At 38.0% G+C, this 21869-nt stretch overlaps 1 non-coding gene across 1 annotated transcript; it reads right to left on the reverse strand.

Annotated features, from left to right (window-relative positions):
- Positions 1-20170: 20170 nt before the first annotated feature.
- On the reverse strand, positions 20171-20277 carry LOC127076954 (small nucleolar RNA R71). The gene has a single exon (XR_007786960.1). It is a non-coding gene; the product is annotated as a small nucleolar RNA R71 (small nucleolar RNA).
- Positions 20278-21869: the final 1592 nt, after the last annotated feature.

Consider the following 21869-nt stretch of genomic DNA (forward strand, 5'->3'; position numbering starts at 1 on the left):
TGAAAACATCAGATAGAATTCTTCCCAGAGGGATGTAGGTTCTGGGTTTCATGTTGTTTCTGGTCTCCCGTACAGAGTCTCTGAGATACCTGAAGAGTAGTGCTGGGAGGCAGAGCTTCAAACCCTTGTGAATGCAATACAGAATACACTTCTGATCTGTATTGATGTAGTCAAAGGAGTTTGATGCTGGGCGGTGATGAATGGTTCCCAGAATGATCTTGAGCCATACTCTGAGGTTCTGATGAAGTTCTTTGTTCTTTGATGGATTGCCTTCAGTGTTAGGTTTGAAGATGGTGGGATTGATTACTTGAGCAATGTACCTTGATCTAGGGTTGATGTCGTAGATCCTTCTTCCTCCAGTTTTCTCCATGTTCAGTAAATAGGCAATTGATTTTTCAGTAATCACTATCTTGACCCCCAACACGTAGGAGACGATGAAATGGTCTTCAGCGTCAGCAAATCTCCAGAATTCTTTGATGAGGTTTGGGTAAACAGGGCCATAAAGCCGTTGAAAGTAGTTTTCCCAACCTTGTTGACGAAGTTCTTTAGTAAGATCTACTCCGTTTCTCTTCATGTTGTTGAAGTCTACCAGTGATTCACATAAAATTTCCAGTCCCTCAAAGGGAGTTGCCAGGTTGATATGAGGCTCACGATGAAGAACATGGGGTTCCTTGTACACTGGAGTAATGGATACGCCTGTAACTGTTGGAGTGGGAATGCTTGTGCTTTGGGCTGTGGTGCTTGATTCCATTTGTTGAGAAAAGTTGAAAACTTGTTGTTGTTGAGCATCCATTGTTGATGAAGATGAGTTGAAGATGAACTGCTTGCAGAAATGCTTCAGAGAATAGGTTTGAGAGTGAGTGAGAGTGAAAAGTGTGTGAAGTGTGAGAGGAGTGTTTAAATACCCTAAACAAAAACACATGCAAAACGACACACAAAACAGCGTTAGCACAAAAACCAAGTTAGCACGCTTGGGGGAAAAATGATTATGGCTCATTAATGAATGTCTAATCCCAACAGTATGCACACTGCTCGAGGAGATCTCAAACGTCTGGCCTTTGAATTTCTTCTGGACAGTTGTCTAGAAGTTCCAAGGTTAGACGCTAAGTGCTCCACGTGGTTTGATGTATCTGATCTTCAGGAATACCAAAGGATTGGTTCCTGGAGATTTCTAACTCAGATATCTTCTTAACTTGGTAGAAGTATCAAAGTCAGAGACAGAAGCTCATTTGTTTATGTCAGAGTCTCATTTTACATCTTCAGAGGCACAGTTTATTCAGGGCAATTTTGAATGTTCAGATTTTCTAAGATAAAAAGAAATCTATCTTCAGCTAAAGGCTTAGTAAATATATCTGCCCATTGATGATCTGTATCAATGAACTTCAATGTTACTATCCCTTTCTGAACATAGTCTCTGATAAAGTGATGTTTTATTTCAATGTGCTTAGCTCTGGAGTGTAGAATGGGATTCTTACTTAGACAAATGGCAGCAGTGTTATCATAGAAGATAGGAATGTTACTCTCGAAGATTTGCAGATCTTCTAACTGATTCTTCATCCAGAGCATCTGAGTTGTGCATAGTGATGCTGAGATGTATTCTGCTTCTGCAGTAGATAGAGCGGTAGTTGACTGTCTCTTGCTGGCCCAGGATATCAGATTGTTTCCCAGGAGCTGGCAATTTCCAGATGAGCTTTTTCGTTCTAGTCTATCTCCTGCATAATCTGTATCACAGTAACCCGAAAGTCTATACTCTGATGTTTTCTCATACATCAGGCCCAGGTTAGGAGTTCCTTTCAGATATTTGAGAATTCTCTTAACTGCTGTTAAGTGAGTTTCTCTAGGATCTGATTGGAATCTGGCACAGAGACAGACACTAAAGAGAATATCAGGGCGAGTAGCAGTTAGATAGAGAAGAGAGCCTATCATACCTCGATAGAGCTTCTGACAAACATTTTTGCTTACTTCTTTCTTTTCAAGAATGCATGTTGGATGCATGGGAGTTTTTGCTGAGTTGCAGTCAACCATGTCGAATTTCTTCAGAACATCTTTAATGTATTTGCTTTGATGAACGTACGTGACTTCTGAAGTTTGATTAATTTGAATTCCCAGAAAGAACTTTAGTTCTTGCATTAAGCTCATTTCAAATTCTGCCTGCATTAACTCAGAGAATTCTTGACAAACAGAGGCGTTAGCTGAACTAAAAATAATATCATCAACGTATATCTGGCATATCATGAGATCATTGTTAAGGTTCTTACAGAAGAGTGTGGAGTCAACTTTTCCTCTGATAAAATTGTGTTCCAGAAGAAAATTGCTTAAACGTTCATACCAAGCTCTAGGAGCTTGTTTAAGTCCATATAAAGATTTTTAAAGTTTAAAAACATGTTCTGGAAAATTTGGATTTTCAAAACCTGGAGGTTGGTTGACATACACTTCTTCTGATATATAACCATTAAGGAATGCACTCTTGACATCCATTTGATATAATTTGATAGAGTGGTTTATAGCAAAAGATACAAGAAGACGAATAGATTCTAACCTAGCGACTGGAGCAAAGGTTTCATTGTAGTCAATACCTTCTTGTTGACTGTAACCTTGAGCTACCAGTCGAGCTTTGTTTCTGACGACTTCTCCTTTCTCATTCAGCTTGTTTCTGAATACCCATCTGATTCCAATAACGTGAGTGCCTCTGGGCTTTGGAACAAGATCCCAAACATCATTCTTTGTGAATTGATCTAATTCTTCTTGCATGGCTGAAACCCAGTCGTTATCTTGAAGTGCTTCATCACAGGACGTAGGCTCGATCAGAGACACTAGTCCCAGAGGAGTATCTTCAGAGGTCCTGAAGGTAGATCTGGTTCTGACAGGTTCGTCCTTGTTGCCCTGAATCAAATTTTCAGATACGTTGATACTACTTTTAACTTTCTTTGGGATTTCTGTGGATTTAATTTCCTCAGAGTTCTGAGTGACAGTTGCTTCTGGAGCTTTATCAGATCCTGCAAGAGTGATTTCTAAATCTGCAAAATTTTCAACTAGCTTTGACTTTTCAGGGTCAAGCTTATCATTAAATCTGACATGAATTGATTCTTCCATAATTTTGGTTTCTGTGTTGTATACTCTGTAGCCTTTAGAGCGTTCTGAGTATCCTAACATAATACCTTTCAGTGCTTTGGAATCAAACTTGTTCAGATGTTCTTTAGTGTTTAAAATAAAACAAGAACATCCAAATGGATGAAAATATGAAATGTTTGGTTTCCTTCCTTTACACAGTTCATAGGGAGTCTTATCCAGAATAGGTCTTATGGAGATTCTATTCTGAATGTAACACGCTGTATTTACAGCTTCGGCCCAAAAGTGCTTTGCCATATTAATTTCATTGATCATAGTTCTGGCCATCTCTTGGAGTGTCCTATTCTTCCTCTCTACAACTCCATTTTGTTGTGGAGTTCTAGGGCAGAAGAAATCATGGGATATTCCATTAGAGTCAAATAATTCCTCAAAAAATTTGTTTTCAAATTCCCCACCATGATCACTTCTGACTCTGATAATCTTAAAGTCAAATTCTTTTTGCACTTTGGAGCAGAAGCTGGTGAATACAGAGTGAGACTCACTCTTGTGCTTTAGGAATTTCACCCATGTCCAACGACTGTAATCATCAACAATGACTAGTCCATACTTCTTTCCATTGACTGATGCTGTTTTCACAGGACCAAATAAGTCAATGTGGAGAAGTTCCAGAGGCTTAGAGGTAGAAACAACATTTTTCTTTTTGAAAGACGTTTTTGAAAACTTTCCTTTCTGACATGCCTCACATAGAGCATCTGAAGAGAACTTCAGTTTAGGTAGGCCTCTGACTAACTCGAGTTTATTTAGCTGAGAAAGTTTCCTCATGCTAATGTGGCCCAAGCGTCTATGCCACACCCATTACTTTTCGTGAACAGACATCAGACATTTAACATTTTGTTCTTTTAAATCAGAAAGATTGATTTTATAAATGTTGTTCTTCCTCTTGCCTGTGAATAGGACTGGACCATTGTTTTGATTTATGGCTTTACATGTTTTTTGATTAAAGATCACGTCATAACCGTTATCACTTAATTGACTTATGGATAACAAATTATGCATTAATCCTTCTACGTAAAGAACATCAGATATGGAGGGAAGAGTACCATTACCAATAGTTCCGGAGCCTCTGATCCTTCCTTTCTGATCTCCTCCGAAACCCACGAATCCAGCGTCTTTAAGTTCCAGGCTTTGGAACATAGACTTTCTTCCCGTCATGTGTCGCGAGCATCCAGAGTCCAGGTACCATGACTGGTGTCTGAATTTTGCTGCATAGGATATCTGCAACATAAACAATCTTATCTTTTGGTACCCAGAGTCTCTTGGGTCCTTTCTGATTAGTTTTACCAGAGTTTCTTATAACTTTAGGTTTTCTAGCATTTTCAAATTTTTGTTCTTGTGTGTGCGTATAGTGATATGAAAATGGATATTTAAGTTGATCACCAGTAGAAGTTTTATCTTCCTTAGGATCATACCCAATTCCCTTTTTATTGTTCTGACTGACTCCATAAATCATGGATGCCATAGCACTCCTTCCTATCCCATTTTTCAGAAATTCTTGAAAGGCTTCTTCGTATTTATAAATTATTGTATTTGAAGTTTGTGGTGCTTGAGACAACACTTCTTCCAATTCTAAACATTTTCTTTTTGCTCCATCTCTTTCTAATGTTAAATTATCTTCTCGTGCTAGAATTGTCATCTCAAGTTTGTCACATTCTTCAAATTTTGCTTCAAGACAGCCTTTTATATTTTTAAACTTTTGTTTTAATTTCTGATATGAGCTAAGAGTTTCTGACAAGCATGATTCTAGATCAGATTGAGAGAGTTCAGAAAATACCTCTTCAGATTCTTCATCTGAGTTGCTTCTGGATGTGGTAGCCATAAATGCCACATTGGCCTGTTCATCAGAGTCAGATTCTGATGAACCAGATTCACTATCATCCCAGGTAGCCATTAGTCCTTTCTTTGTCCTGAAGGTATTTTTCTTGAAACTTTCTTTTCTGGGATTGTCTTTCTTTAGCTTGGGGCATTCATTCCTGTAGTGACCTGTTTCTTTACATTCATAACAAGTAATATCTTTGTTAGTTTTACCTTTTGAGGTTGATTCTGATCGATCCCCTCTGGGTCTTGGTCTTCTGAAGTTGTTGTTCCTCTTTTTCCAGAGTTGTTTAACTCTTCTGGTCAGGAGGGACAATTCTTCTTCATCATCAGAATCTTCTGGTTCAGAGTCATCAGCATCTTCAGTTTCTGCCTGGAAAGCTTTGGTTCTGTCAGATTTGCGTCTTTCAGATCTGGACTTTAATGCTACAGACTTGTTCTTTTTCTGAGGCTCATCTTCCTCTAGTTCTATCTCATGGCTTTTGAGGGAACTGACAAGCTCTTCAAGACTGATATTATTCAGATCCTTTGACAGCTTCAGGGCAGTGACCATGGTTCTCCACTTCTTTGGCAAACTTCTGACTATCTTTTTGACGTGGTCTGCAGTTGTGTATCCTTTGTCTAGAACCTTGAGACCTGCAATAAGAGTTTGGAATCTAGAGAACATTACCTCTATGGCTTCGTCATCTTCCATTTTGAAAGCTTCATATTTCTGGATAAGCGCCAGAGCCTTTGTCTCTTTGACTTGGGAGTTTCCTTCATGAGTCATCTTCAGAGAGTCAAGTATGTCTTTGGCTGTTTCTCTGTTGGTGATCTTTTCATACTCGTTGTAAGATATAGCATTGAGAAGTATGGTTCTGGCCTTGTGGTGATTTTTGAAGACACGCTTCTGATCTTCTGACATCTTACTTCTGGGAACTTCAATTCCATTTTCTGAGACTGGAGGTGTGTATCCATCTGTGACAATGTCCCAGAGGTCAGCATCATAACCCAGAAAGAAACTTTCAATTCTATCTTTCCAGTAGTCGAATTTCTCTCCATCAAAGACAAGAGGCTTAGCATTGTAACTGTCTCTTTCATTTGTGTGGGCCATAGTTTTTCTCGTTCTGGATCTCTCTACACTGTTAAGTGTTTGATTAGAAAATCAATAACAGAGCCGAAGCTCTGATACCAATTGAAGGTGAGAAAAACAAGAAAAGGGGGTTTGAATTGTTTTGGAAAATAAGCGCTTTTTCAAAATAAAGACCACACAAGGAATTTATACTGGTTCGCTTATAACACAAAGCTACTCCAGTCCACCCGGCCAAGGTGATTTCGCCTTCAACAAGGATTTAATCCACTAATCTTGAAAGATTGTTTACAACCAACGTCTAAGAGAAAGATCTCTTAGTCCTCTCAAGTATACAGACTGCGCAGAGTCACTTGAGGAAATAAAACAATAGATAAAAGACTATGTAATCTAGAGTGCTTCTAAGATAAGCAAATATTACAACAGTAAGAACAAAAGTGTTTCACGTTCTAAGCAAAAGCTTTGTGAAATATTGAGAGAGAGAGAATATTTCAGTGTATGCTTGCGCGCCTCTCAATGTTGATTGTTGTCCTTTATATAGGAGTGAAAGGACCGTTGAAAATGATGGCAGATAATTAGTCTTAAATAGGAATTAATGCCATAACTTCTGTTGTTTCTTGCCAAAACAACTTTGTCTCCCCGAATAACTTCTTTCCAAATATAGTTCCTTTCCATTTGAATTTGAAGTTAACGTTACTCTTTCAGTATTTGGAAATCCTTTATCAAGGTCTGCGTGACTCTGGGAATCTTGGAATCTTGCTGTGTTGATTCGGAGCTTTTGATGTTTATCTTAAGGAGTTCTGATGATGTCTTCAGATGATGCTGAGAGCTTCTGGAATGATATACCGTTGTTCAGAGTCAGAACTTCTAGAGTGCACTTCTTCTTCAGATGCTTCTGATATTCTGCTGTTTTGCTCAGAGTTAGAACTTCTTGAGCGTGTTTCTACTTCAGATGCTTCTGGTCTTCTGATAATTTGTATCTGATATGATTCTGTATCTGATGACGTCATCAGATCTCTTCCTTCTTTCCTTAGAACCCTGCACACGTAGAAACTTTTCGTTAGGGTGCCATTTTTGGTTTCATCCTTTGTTATCATCAAAATCATGGAATCTGTTGTAGAACAACTTTTGTTCTTACAAATGCAACCAAAGTTTCACTCACACACTAGGACCCAATGAAAATTGAGTACCTCTTTCCCTTTTTTAATTTATAGGTGGAATGTCCTGAGGATACAGAGAGAACATGGTTTCTCGATAGTGGATGCTCAAGACACATGATGGGTGACATTTCCTTATTCTTTGACTTTGTGGATAAGAAGAAAGGGTTTGTAACCTACGGTGATAATAATAAGGGAGCTATACTCGGAAAAGGTAGTGTAGGTAATCCATCCTCTACTACTATCTCAGACGTCCTTTTAGTTGAAGGCCTTAAGCACAATCTCATTAGTATTAGCCAATTATGTGACAAAGGATATAAAGTATCATTTTCAAAAGATTGTTTCATGATTGAAAATAATGATAAAAAGAATGATGTGCTTAAGGGATGGAGGGTAAAAAATGTATACATGCTTGACTTGAATGAAGTACCTTTGACTAGCGCTAAATGTCTCATCTCCATGAGTGAAGACTCTTGACTTTGACATAGGAGATTAGCGCATGTCAATTTTGACTTGCTAAATAAAGTTATTGCAAAAGATCTAGTAGTTGGTCTTCCCAAAATCAAAATTTCAAAAGATCACTTATGTGATGCATGCCAAATGGGAAAGCAAACAAGGATCTCTTTTAAATATAAAAATATTGTTTCCACAACGAGACCCCTTGAACTTCTCCATATCAACCTTTTTGAGCCATCTAGAATTAAAAGTCTAGGTGGAAACTACTATGGTTTTGTTATAATAGATGAGTACTATAGATTTTTTTGGACCATCTTCTTAGCATGTAAAAGTGACACTTTTTCAGCTTTTGAAAAATTTGCCAAGATTTCTCAAAACAAATTGAACACTAGCATAGTTACTATCCGAAGTGACCACAGAGGTGAATTTGAATACTACCTATTTGAGGAATTTTGTGAAACAAAAGGCATTGATCATAATTTTTATGCTCCAAGAACTCCATAACAAAATGGAGTAGTGAAACGTAAAAACCGAGTTTTAGAAGAGCTTCGAAGGACTATGATCAATGAGAATGGCCTTCCTAAATATTTTTGGGACGATGCCATAAATACGGCTTGTTATGTATTGAATAGGATACTCATTCGTCCTATTCTAAACAAAATTCCTTATGAATTACTAAAGGGAATGGAGCCTAATATTTCACATCTTCATGTCTTCGGATGTAAATGCTTTGTATTAAATAATGATAAAGAAAACCTTGGTAAATTTGACTCAAAAGTCGATGAAGGTATCTTCCTCGGATACTCTCAATCTAGTAAAACATATAGAGTATACAACAAAAGGTTACTTATCGTTGAAGAATTCGTGCATGTTTCCTTTGATGAATCTTATTCAAAAATTCTCGAAGAAGGTATTATTGTTGATGGTGCAGGTGTTCCTTCGGAAGAAATAATAAAAGATCAAGAAGAAAAGAGTGTTAAACCCCATCCGGAAAAAGTCGAGGAGGAGCCGGATCACATATCTGAAAAGAAAGAAGATGATCATTCGATTAATAACAATGATCTTCCTTTGGAATGGAAATCTTCTAAGGATCATCTCATCGATAATATTCTAGGAGATATCTCAAAGGGAGTTACTACACGGTCAAAGATAAGTAACTTTTGTTATCATTTCACTTTCGTCTCTCAAATTGAGCCTAAAAACTCCAAAGACGCATTGCTCTATGAACATTGGTTTTTAGCAATGCAAGAGGAACTTAATCAGTTCAAAAGAAATGAGGTATGGGATCTTGTTCCCCCTTTGCGAGACCACCGAGTAATCAATACTAAGTGGGTGTTTAGGAACAAGTTAGATGAAAATAAAGTTATAACTCGCAACAAGGCTCGCCTTGTTGCTCAAGGGTATGTGTAAGACCCCAATTTTGACCCTAAGATCCCTCATGCAATCTCATCATTTGCATTAGCATTGGGACCATACCTCGGTATCCTTCTTACCCCTCTTCATTGGGTTTGTTTTGGGAGAGATCACCAAGCACCATGTGATTGTATCATACTTGTATTTTATCATTTTTACTAACCAAAATTCCAAAAATATGTCTTTGCATTTGCCTAACTCTTTTGTAGGAAGGGCATGATCACCCTTGATCTATCAAGTTCACATCTAGGATTTAAGACCCTCATTGCCAAGAGCACAACCAAGGAATGATCGATAATGACTCTAAGCATCATGTATGAGTCCCAATTATCTCTACATGTTATTTTGATCAAGACTTCTTCAAGAGCTTGGAGTTGGTTTACCTTGGGAACCCTAGTTCATCTGGGTATCTTGAGTAACTTCTTCAACAAGCTTCTTCACCAATTGATCAAATTTATAAAGGTACACTTAAAATTTCATCATCTTATGCATATATGATCTACCATGAGCCTAAAAAGTCAAGAGAACTACAAGTTAGCAAGTTGGTTGATGGTGGTTGGCCAGATGAATTCATCTGATCTAAACTGGGCCACCCTAGACCATATCTCCTACATTTTTTATCATATGAAAATGATTCCAAAAGTAAAGTTACTCTAAATGACATTCCAAACAACTTTCATGTTGAAGTCTAGAGCTAATGTTGCTTGGAAAGTCATTTTCTATGTTAAAGCATTATAGGTCATTTTGTATAAACCCTAATTTGAAAGTCAACTTCCCAAGGCCATAACTTGCTCATTTTTTATGATATGAAAGATTTACAACTTGCACAATCAAATTTAAGGTGTCTACTTCAACATTGATGTTTGGAGTGAGAGCTAAATCAACTTTTATGAGCATGTGATATGAGGATACATTATAGGTCATTTTTGAAAGAGCTACAACTTTGATTAAGAAACGTTTCTCATTTGGAGCTCACATAAAAAGTTAAGCAAGGTGGAATAATTGAACATGTGGCTTGACACTTAGAAAATATTTTAACATGTTGAAATTTCTAAACTTCCACCTCAAAATTCACCATGATACAATTTCCAAATGGAAAACTGTTCAACATAAGAGTTGTTCCTCTTAATCTATGCTTTCCAAAGAGTCCTAATTCATTCGTTTTGGACAAAGTTTGAGGGGTCTTCTCATGGCTTAAACAGGGCTGTATCAGTTGGCAAGATTCATGCTTCAAGTATTCAAGTAACTTTGCCTTGCAATCCAAGCTTCATACAGACCTCATTTCAGTTGATTGTGGACCTTTTTGCATTGCTTCATGGGCCTGCACACGTCTATGCAAGCATGTACATTGCATTGTCAATTTTGGAAGTAATTTCAAGTGTGCAAATAACACTTCCCATTTGCTATAAATAGAGGTCTAATGCTTCAGTTTGAAGGACCTTGCGCGCCAACTTTGAATCCCTAGCTCCAAACCCTCACCATTCAAAGGCAACCCTGATAAATTTCAATTGAAATTTGAGTTTGAATCTCACTGTTTGGAGATTCAAAAAATCTAGGATCCTAAGCTTTGCATTACTCTTAAGCCACTTCCACAAGTTTCATAAGCAAGATCAAGCACGAATTGAAGCAAGAGAGATCCATTTCTGCACAACATTGAAGGTATTTTTCCAGATTTTTATTCTCTTTGATTCTCTCTCAATTCTCTTGGATCTTTGGTTGTCTTAAGTCCTACCAATGTAGGCAAGAAGATTGAGTTGCTTTGAGATCAAATCGAAGCAACTCAGTTGACACACCTAAAAATTCAACTCCACGTATCTCTCTATATATTTGGAGTTAGGTTAAATTGAGGTGATATTCTTGATCTACGCCATTTATTCTTTAAGATCATGTCCTCCTTTTTCATTTATGATATGGTGATGATAGAACTAGTCCGGCCAGGGTCATCACAGAAGATGACCGACCTTTGGCTCCGGCGATGACCTGGAAGTGTTCAAAGCCATTGATTTGTTTTAAAATGTTTTAATCTGGAGCGCTCATTGTGATTACCAAGTGTGGACAGTTGACTAGCGCGCACCATGGAACACGCGTTCTCCATCACTTGATCTGCCACATCAATTAATGAGGGAGATCAAGTGGTCCACGTTTTTTTGATTATCTGATTTTTATTTTTATTCCTTTGATTTTCATTAATTCATATTAATTTTAATATTGATCCAAAAAATATGAGAGTTTTACCAAAAAAATTTAAATAAAATCCTCTTTCATTTTTCGAATTAAAATTATTTTTTGCATCATTATTAATGTTTTTCATGATTTAATTGATTTTATGAATATTTTTAATTGTTTAAAGATACTTTTTAGTTTCCAAAAATTATGAAAAAATTTCTCCAAAGTCCTTTGACCTTGTTTGACCTATGATAAATCTCATGACCATTTCTTTGGTGTTTTGATGAGGTTTTAGGAAATTGACCAACCATATTTAACTTAATGCATTATTTTTAATATTTTTAATTGATTAAATGCCAAATTAATTATGTAGAGCCATTCTAATTGCCTTTGTGAGTTTGACTTGTGTTGTTGGGTCTTGGTCAATGTTGATTTGATTTTGTTAGGTTAAAATCATTGGATTTAGGAAATTGATGGAATGTACATTCCATCTCCCAAAATGAACGAATGATCTTAACTTGGTAAAACTCCTCATTTGTCCAATTTGAGTTTGATCCATTTCCCCTCCCTCTTCATCTCAATCCCATTCTCTTCTCTAAGGCTGGTTGATTGCAAAATCAACATAAATATGGATGAGATTAGATCCACCCCATTTTGCACATTCTTTTTGTATGTGATATATTTCATGAGCATAGCTCATTATACTATGTCTCTAACATGCATTAACACCAAAATTCTATTGCCCAGCCTCAAATAGTTGTGACTTCTACATAAGTCCAATTACGATTGCTTAACATAACGCTAAATTTTGACACAAAAGGCATAACATTCTAGTTAGTGAGATTGTAAGTCTCCCCTCTTTCATGGTATTGTGTGGAAACTTTGCCTTTTTTCCTTCCTTTGAAAGATGTCTTGGTTCAAGGATCCATGCTTGTGATAAGTGGGTTGAGTGTTCTCCAAAGAATGACTTAAACAAAAGAGCAAGAGCAAAAGAAATACTAACTTCTAACTTAATAACAACTAACATTTAATTTCAAGTTATTTATTTTTAATGCAATTTAATTTTTGACTTTTATTCAGTTGCCATTATTCATACCATTCAAATTGTTTATGTTAATGTCATTTTCACTTTGTCCACTTGGACCATATTTTGTGATATATTTTGTTTGTGTATATTGTGTTTGCTTGTGTGGTCTTTGACCATTAATGTACATAATAAGAACAAAAACCCTAAAAATATCTTGTGTGGACTGTTGGTTTGATTTGAGACAATTGGACTTAGAATTTAGGCAACACTCCCTATGCAAAGGACTTGGCCAATGCCAACTTTCATGAAACCAAGTGCTTGAGAATTGAAACTTCATCTGATGCAATATTGAAGATCCATTTTAGTTCATCTACAACATGATCATTGTGAAGCTGTTATTTTGAACCTGTGACTTATGCCATCTTGGGATTCATCTGCTACATGGGCAAATTTGAAGAAGATCATGGATTGCTAAGCTTGGATGGGGCTATCTTTATTTGATGTCTTGATCTTCAAGTTGATATTTTGTGCAATGTTTGTTGCTTGATTCTAAAGTCTAAGGGAATTTGTGGGTTTCTATATAACATTCTTATCTATTGGATTGCAGCCCATTGGTAAAATATTTTCAACTCTCAACTTTTAAATTTGTGCTTAGGATTAGTCTCTTCATATCCTCCTCGCTTCTTTAATTTCAAATCTCTCCCTCCTTTTAAAATCTTCTTTAATTGTGTATGTTTCTAAACTTAGACCATTTTTTGCAAACTAGAAACTTTGGCCTTATGCCATTGCATTTTTCAAACTCTTTTCTTAAACAAAATTATAAATAAACTTAACTATACCTGACTTAAAATTTTCAAAAGCCATAAATAACTAGCACTCATTCAAATCATTTTAGGCCTTTGTTCCTTTCAAACTTAATTTTTTTTGGTTAAAAGCAATGCATCCATTTTGAAATTGATACCACGAACTACGAGGTATTGATCCCTCATTTTTACGTTGGTACGTAGGCACAAGTCCGAAGGTCTTGTCAAACACAAAAATATAATTAATAAATTATTTTCTCATCCCTCCATTCTATTTGTTTGCAAACATCATTTGTATAAAAACACATTCGCACATAAGAAAGGGCTCCCTAGGAGTACGTAGAACACTTTGGATGCTAACACCTTCCCTTTGGGTAACCAACCCCCTTACCTGTAATCTCTGGCATTTTATTATTTTTGATTTGAAAACTTCTTATCTTTGGGTTTTGTTCGTACTTTTCCCTTTTCCTTTGGAAACAATAAAAGCACAGTGGTGACTCTGATTTTATTGACGTTAAGTTTATCCATAGCTTAACGATCATGAATTTACTGCTACAGAAATTAAGTGGCGACTCTGCTGGGGAGTAGTCTCCAGTGGGTTTAGCCTACTTTTCTTGTGTGTATATACCTGTATATTTGATGTATGTATATTTATTTGTGTGATATAATCTGCTTGTTGTGCTTGGTGATCTCTGAGTGGTGAGATAAGTTCTAACCCCAAACTTGAGCACAATTAAGATAGGGGGATGGTATAGTCATGTTCGACTTGTGTGGTGTAGTCCTTAACAAGTTGGCTTGAGAACCATCTACTCAGTGGATACCCTTTTGGATTTGGGAATGTCACATAAGTATTTGTGGTTAGGCATTACTATCTCTAATTTAGGGTCCGAGAAGCTAAGGACCATAGAACATTTAACCCCTCTTGGCCTACTTAGGACATAGTGCGGAGACTATTCAAGTGTAGACTTGATAACAGTTGTTACGCGATACTACACTCAGATGAGTTTCTCTTGAGAATATTATGGGTTGATGAGTCAGTCATCCTAACATGTAATATCCGATAGTTGGAATTAAGACTCTGGGAACTTTTTAAAACATGATCTACAGGTTTTATCCTTAGTTCACTCCTTTGGGATGGTTCTTACCCAGACTCCATGCTCGTGACTCACAATAAACCCTTGATTCTTGGTTGATCCAATCAAGTCTTGTCAATATCAATGGAACTTGGGTGTTGATAAGGTGGAGTCCACAATCCACCAAAGTGGATGATTGATCTTGACAATGACTTGATTCATCCCTTGGCCTTTGCTTGTTTGCCTTGTGTGTGACCCCTTATTTGTGATTGTTGCATTCATGCGCATCATACCATTCATCACACAAAAATTTCAAGGAACTGAGGTGTTATTTACAAATATTTTCAGACCATGGATTATGGACGAAGGAACACTAAGAAGTACAATTTTCGATGTCCTGATTTGAAAGAGTTAAGGAAGCTAGCATCTTTTGTATTAAATCCCTTGGACTTCAAGCAACGTCATGGTAAGCTTCTATCTATCTTGTATACTGATGTGGTTGAAGGACTTTTGAGTGTACTAGTGCAGTTCTATGACCCTCTCTACCGTTGCTTCACTTTTTCGGATTATCAGCTTGTGCCTATGTTGGAGGAGTATGCCCATCTCTTGGGGATACCTGTTTTTAACAAAGTTCCATTTAGTGGATTGGAAGAGATTCCAAAATCTCATGTTATTGCTGAAGCTCTTCACTTGAAGAAGTTTGAGATAGGGGCTCATTGGGTGAAGAAAGGAGGATTTTTTGGGTTGCCTTCTGATTTCCTCATCAAGGAAGCTACTGCCTTTGCTCAAGTCGGTAGTGTGGATGCTTTTGAAGCGATCTTTGTGTTACTCGTCTATGGATTAGCTTTGTTCCCTAACATTGACGGTTTTGTTGATGTTAACACCATTAGAATTTTCTTGATTGGGAATCATGTGCCTACTCTGTTATGTGATATGTACTTCTCTTTGCAACTAAGGAATTCTACAGGTGGTGGAACGATTGTATGTTGCATTCCTCTTTTGTACAAGTGGTTTATTTCGCACTTGCCTCAGACACCTGTTTTTGTGGAGAACAAACAATGTGTACGGTGGTCTAAGAGACTTATGTCTCTCACTAATGATGATATAGTTTGGTATGATCCTTCATTAAGCAGTTTGAAGATTATTGATAGTTGTGGTGAAATCTCTAATGTGCCTCTCATTGGTACACAAGGAGGAATTAACTACAACCCTTCTTTGGCCCGTCGTCAACTTGGGTTCCCCTTGAGAGACAAACATAATAACATTTTGTTAGAAGGCCTTTTCTATCAAGAGGGTAAAGATCCCCAACATTTGAAGCAGAAGATTGTGCATGCTTGGCATAATGTGCATAGGAAAGGAAGATCCGAGCTTGGTCCGTGCAATTGTGTAGCTTTGGAAGCTTACACTCTTTGGGTGAAGAAAAGAGCTTTAGAGTTGAAGATGCCTTATCCTTTTGAGATACCTACGTCTATGGTTGTGGTTGAGCCATTAACTCTCCCTAACCAGGATGTAGAGGAATTGGAAGACACACTCGCCAAGATGAAACAAGAGAAAGATATGTGGGAAGAGCATTTCCATGCTTTGAGTAGAAAGCATGAAGAGTTGCAGCTTGAGTCTAAGGACAAAGATGCACTTATTGAGCTACTCGAAGACCGAGTGACAAAGAGACATAGAGAGCCAGAGGTTTCATCTTCCTCTAGTTTGCCTCATCCTTCCGTTGCTTGGAAGAAGATTGTTGATCAGCTTGTCCTCGAGAAGACTCAGATGAAGGCTTCTTTTGAGACCGAGATCCGACGCATTCGAAGGAAGTACGCACCTATAACCAGATCTTATGACATTTTTGCTAGGGATCCTTAGGATGATTAGTCTCCTTTCCTATTGTATTTTTCATTTGGTTTCTGAATTTGTACTCAGTGTAATCCTTCCAATTATATAAATAAAAGAGATTTTTATGGACATATCAAATTATTGCAATTATTGTTAAATGTATATATTTTCAAATAATATAGTAAGTTCCTTGAAAATAAAAATAATCAAGCATTGCATTTCATGCATCATTTGCATAACAGGTTTCTCTTTCGCTAGATGTCTCATTGGTGTTTCTTCTGTGCTTCAGCCAAGTTGACTCATCGATACAATACCCGTGCCAATCATCTGAAGATTATGGAGCATCTTAAACAAGAGAATAGAGACTTGAAAGAGGAGATCGCCCGCCTGACTGCCATGATTGAGTCAGTCTTAGCTGCTCAGAGCCAATCTTCTCCAACACCCGCAACTCCTCCTCCTCAAAGGACTGTCATTTCCGAGGTGGTTACCTCTACCATTCATGCAACTGCTGCTTATTTTGCACCCAACATGCCTGCCGGATTACCGTGGGGAATGCCGCCAAACTTCGTACCTGAAGGTTTTGCGCCTCTGTTTACTTTTATGCAGGCATCTAGCCCGGTCAGGTACTTCATGCCTGGAGGATCTATTTGGGTGAAGAAGAGAGCTTTGGAATTGAAGATGCCTTATCCTTGTGAGAGACCTATGTCTATGGTTGTGGATGAGCCATTAACTTTCCCTAACCAAGATGTAGAGGAGTTGGAAGACGCACTCACCAAGATGAAGCGAGAGAAAGATATGTGGGAGGAGCGATTCCATGCTTTGAGCAAAAAGCATGAGGAGTTGCAGCTTGAGTCTAAGGACAAACAAGCACTTATTGAGCTACTTGAAGACCGAGTGACAAAGAGATAGAGAGAGCCGAAGGTTTCATCTTCTAGCATGCCTCCGCCTTCTGTTCTCGTAACTGCCGCTCATTTCGTGCCTGCCATGCCTGCCGGATTCCCGTGGGAATCCCTCCGAACTTCGTGCCTGAAGTCTTTGCGCCTACGTTTGCTTTTATGTCGGCATCTATTCCAGTCATGTTTGTGCCACCGCTTGTCGTGCATACCTTACCTCGTGTGGAGGACACCATTTATCATTTCGAGCCATCTGAGGGCTCGGATGTATATGAGAAAATGGATGAAATGAAAGATCAATTTCTTGAGCTGCGCAAGGAGTTGAAAACTTTGAGAGGTAAGGATCTATTTGGGAAGAGTGCTGCTGAATTGTGTCTAGTGCCGAATGTGAAGATTCCGGTGAAATTCAAAGTGCCTGACTTTGAAAAATACAAAGGGAACACATGTCCGCTCAGTCACTTGGTGATGTATGCCCGTAAAATGTCTACCCAAACAAATAAAGATTAGCTGTTGATCTACTACTTTCAAGATAGTCTGATCGGCGTTGCACTAAGATGGTATATGGGGTTGGATAGTACGAGCATCCGCACTTTCAATGATTTGGGTGAAGCATTCATAAAGCAATACAAGTACAACATTGATATGGATCTCGACCAAGATCAATTGAGATCACTGTCTCAGAAGGACAAGGAAATGTTTAAGGAGTATGCGCAGAGGTGGAGAGAACTCGCTGCTCAGATCAACCCTCCTTTAGAGAAAAAGGAGATGAATAAGATTTTCCTGAAGACCATTAGCTCATTTTATTATGAGCGGGTGATTTCCAGTGCCCCCAGTGACTTTACCGAAATGGTAAACATGGGGATGAGGCTAGAAGATGGTGTCCAAGAAGGACAGTTGACTAGAGAGGAGGTGTCATCCAGCAAGAGGTATGGCAACAATTTCAGTAAGAAGCAGGACAGTGAAGCTAATGCGGTGATCAGTGGGAGGAAAATGAGGCCTTAGAGTAGAAGAAATCAACCACCCCGTCAACATCATTGTCAAGTATCTTCAGTCATTCCTATATTTTTAGCAAATCAATCAACACCAATTCAACAACAACAACGTCAACAACAACAATGATAACATTGAAATTCACCGTATTTTTGACTCCGATTTCGCATTCATTTTAGTAGTTTTGTTGTCATTTTATTGTGTTATTACTATGTTTTTCTTTGTTTTCAGGTTTTTACTTTAATCGGAGCCCCGATCGAGAAAAGGAGTGAAAAAGAGCTAAAAACCAAAAAATTCAACATTTTGTACTTGTGGCTTCCACTATGGCTGGCGCCATAGACCATGCCATGACATGTCCAAGCTCAACTTCCCTCAATTGCCACGTTCCCCACTACTTCCACTAAGGCACCTCAGATTGGCCTTGTGGCGGGCGCCACAAGAGGAAATGTTTTCCCTCCCATTTTCAAGTTGAAGGGCATCCTTGTCATTTCCATCTTTTTACTTGCTTATAAATAGAAACTCAAAATCACTTTTTCAATCATCCAAACTTAGAACAGAGGCAAACTCAGAGCAACTTTGTTTCACTTAGGCATATATTCAGTATTTTAAAGTGGTAATCGCTTCGCATTAGGGTGTTACCACAATTGTGTAATCGAGTCTGTGATCGAGTCTGTAATCGAGTTTGGAGCACTTTGGAAGGAAGTTAATCCTGCCGCCATTTTCATTTCCGTTTTGCAATTTACTCAACCCTCCGATTGGAGCAGGTTTTTATTACTTGTCTTTATCTTATTTAATTTCCCGCACCCGCTTTACTTTATTTATTTCCCGCACTCTCTTTACTTTATTTATTTCCCGCACTCGCTTTACTTTTATTTATTTCCTCGCACTCGCTTTAATTTTATTTATTTCCCGCACTCGCTTTACTTTATTTATTTCCTCGCACTTGCACTACTTTATTTACTTTTCGCACTCGCACTACTTTTATTTAAATTAATGCACTTTTACTTTACCATGTCTAACTAGATTTATAAGGTTAGAATGTAAGGATCGTAATTGAACCGATAATCCGTAAAATTGTTCGTAGAAACACTTAAGGGCTATTTTAACTTTCAACTTAAGTTTTCCCGCACTTCAATTCCGTTGGGTAAGATCGAAAGCCGTCCAACGTCTATCTAAACTTAATTGTTTTTAACTATTTCAAAAACAGCGAAAGCGCTTTGTTTAGTTCATTAGGAGTTTTTAACTTAAGAAGAAAAGAGATTTTAAAACTATTTTCGGATGCGTTTATAAGTTTAGAGTCTGGTTCGTGAGAACCTCTTTTGGTTAAGAAATCCAGGTTATAATACTTTTCAACTTAGTCAACATACTATATTTCTTAAAAATAGGTTTACTACTCTAACGCAATGCGCGCCTTTTTATAAGTGACAATAAGAGGGTTTGATTAGGGAGTACAACTCGGTTCTGAATACGCGAAAGCGACAGTTCCTGTCAAATTAGTTCTTTTCAAAGTAGGAAACATTGCCCATAAGTAGTTCTATTAGCAAGTACTTGGATTATTAATTGATTACGTGAATTACATTCAACCCTGTCTTTATTAATTAAACTTTATTCAACACTTTACTTTCCATTGCACACTCTAAAAAACACCTATTTTAATCGCCTTGGCTAAACACCATAACAACAGTTAACGATAGATTGACACTTGGTCTCTGTGGATTCGACAATCTTTTATATTACTCTGACGCGTTCGTATACTTGCGAAAAACACCGCATCAAGTTTTTGGCGCCGTTGACGGGGACCAATTTCGTCAAATTTCATTTCCCTGTTGTTATATCATTTAGACTTAGGTTATTTCCCGCCGGTCAATGCGAAGAACTCGCAGCACCGGAAGTTTAAGCTCAGTATATCCTCTGGCAGAACCTGAACGTTACGCTCGCACACGTTTATTCTTTCATAGAATTAAGAGAGCTATGGCCGAAGATCAAAACCAAAGACCTCTTAAGGATTTCGCTCAACCATCCAATGAAGAACCTAGTTCTAGTATAGTAAACCCAACCATCCCAGCTAATAATTTTGAACTTAAACCATCCCTGTTGCAACTAGTGCAACAAAGACAATTTGTAGGTCTCGCCACTGAGAATCCAAACCAACATTTAAAAATATTTCTTCAATTAGCAGACACTTTTAAAACCAATGGAGCTTCTCCTGAGGAAATACGTTTAATATTATTCCCTTTTTCCCTCAGAGACAAAGCCCTATCATGGTTAGATTCCCTTCCACCCAATTCCATTACGACTTGGGATAACCTTAGAAGAGTATTTCTTGCTAGATATTTTCCCCCAAGTAAGACCGCCGTTCTTCGAAACCATATAACTAGATTTACCCAAAACCAATGAGAATCGTTGTTCGAAGCTTGGGAGAGATATAAAGAGTTGTTACGAGCATGCCCACATCATGGTTTAGAAAATTGGTTAATCATTCAAACCTTCTATAATGGACTTCACTATAACACGAAGATAACCATCGACGCTGCCGCAAGCGGTGCTTTGATGAACAAACCTTATCCTGAAGCTAGTGCCCTCATCGAAGATATGGCTCAAAACCATCAATCATGGGGAGTCGAACGAGCGACAGTTAAGAAGAAGGAAGCCCAAGGAGGAATGCATGAACTAAGCTCTATAGACATGATGCAAGCTAAAATGGATGCATTAGCCCTTAAGGTCGAGCATATGTGCATAAACCCGAATACTGTAGTCGCAGTTTCGTCGGATTGTGAGATATGTGGAACCAAAGGACACCAATTCGTAGAATGCAGTCTATTAAACGAAACCCACTCCGAGCAAGTGAACTACACCCAAGGGAACCCATACTCGAATACCTATAACCCTGGATGAAGGAATCACCCGAACTTCTCCTATAAAAATAATAACCCAATCCAAAATAATGCACCTCCGAGACCTAGTTATCAAGCCTTTAGATCAAATCAACCTATGCAACCTGTGCCACCAAAGCCGAGCCTTGAGAAAATTATGGAAATTTTTATCACCGCTCAAACCCAACAAAACGAGGAGTTCATGAACCAAAACATTCATGTTAATGAATTGATTACTCAGTTGGGAACCAAGGTTGACCAAATAGTTACTCATACTAAGATGCTTGAAACCCAGATCTCTCAGGAAGCTTTAAACCAAGCCCCTCAGACTACACCTGGAGGATAATTCCCTGGACAACCTCAACAAATCCGAGAGGACAAGCCAATGCCATTACCCTACGAAGTGGGAATGCTTAAGATGAGCCACCAAACCCTAGATTGAGTGAACCCGAAACTTCTAAGGAATGTACCAAACCCACGGACGAAGTAAAGGAACCAGAGGAATCTGAAAACCAGGAAGGTCGAGAAAAAGGAGAAGAACCTAAAGATAAAACTTACGTACCACCCCCGCCATATAAACCACCTATACCATATCCGCAAAGACTCAAACAAACCCAGATCAATAAACAGTATCAAAAATTTATTAAAGTTATAGAAAAACTTCATGTAGAAATCCCTTTCACAGAAGCCGTCACCCAAATACCTTCTTATGCAAAGTTTCTCAAAGACATCCTTACCAACAAACGTAGACTTGACGATCTGAAGCCTTTGGAATGTAATGCTATTTCCGAGGACAAATTAGCAAAGAAAGATAAAGATCCTGGAAATTTCTCCATTCCTTGCCTTTTGGGTAATCATGTCATCGAAAAAGCTTTTCTAGACTTAGGAGCTAGTGTGAGCCTAATGCCTTTAGCAGTTTGTGAGAGGTTAAACTTAGGAGAATTACAACCCACTAAGATGTCACTTCAGTTAGCCGATAGATCTGTTAAATATCCGATAGGTATTTTAGAAGATGTCCCTGTTAGGATAGGTCAGTTATTTATCCTTACTGATTTTGTTGTCATGGACATCAAAGAGGACAATGATATACCAATCCTTCTAGGTAGACCATTCTTATCGACTGCAGGAGCCATAATAGATGTCAAGAAAGGAAAGTTGACATTTGAGGTAGGTGACGAGAA

The sequence above is a fragment of the Lathyrus oleraceus genome, chromosome 4, assembly GCF_024323335.1.
Source record: "Lathyrus oleraceus cultivar Zhongwan6 chromosome 4, CAAS_Psat_ZW6_1.0, whole genome shotgun sequence".
NCBI lineage: Eukaryota > Viridiplantae > Streptophyta > Magnoliopsida > Fabales > Fabaceae > Lathyrus > Lathyrus oleraceus.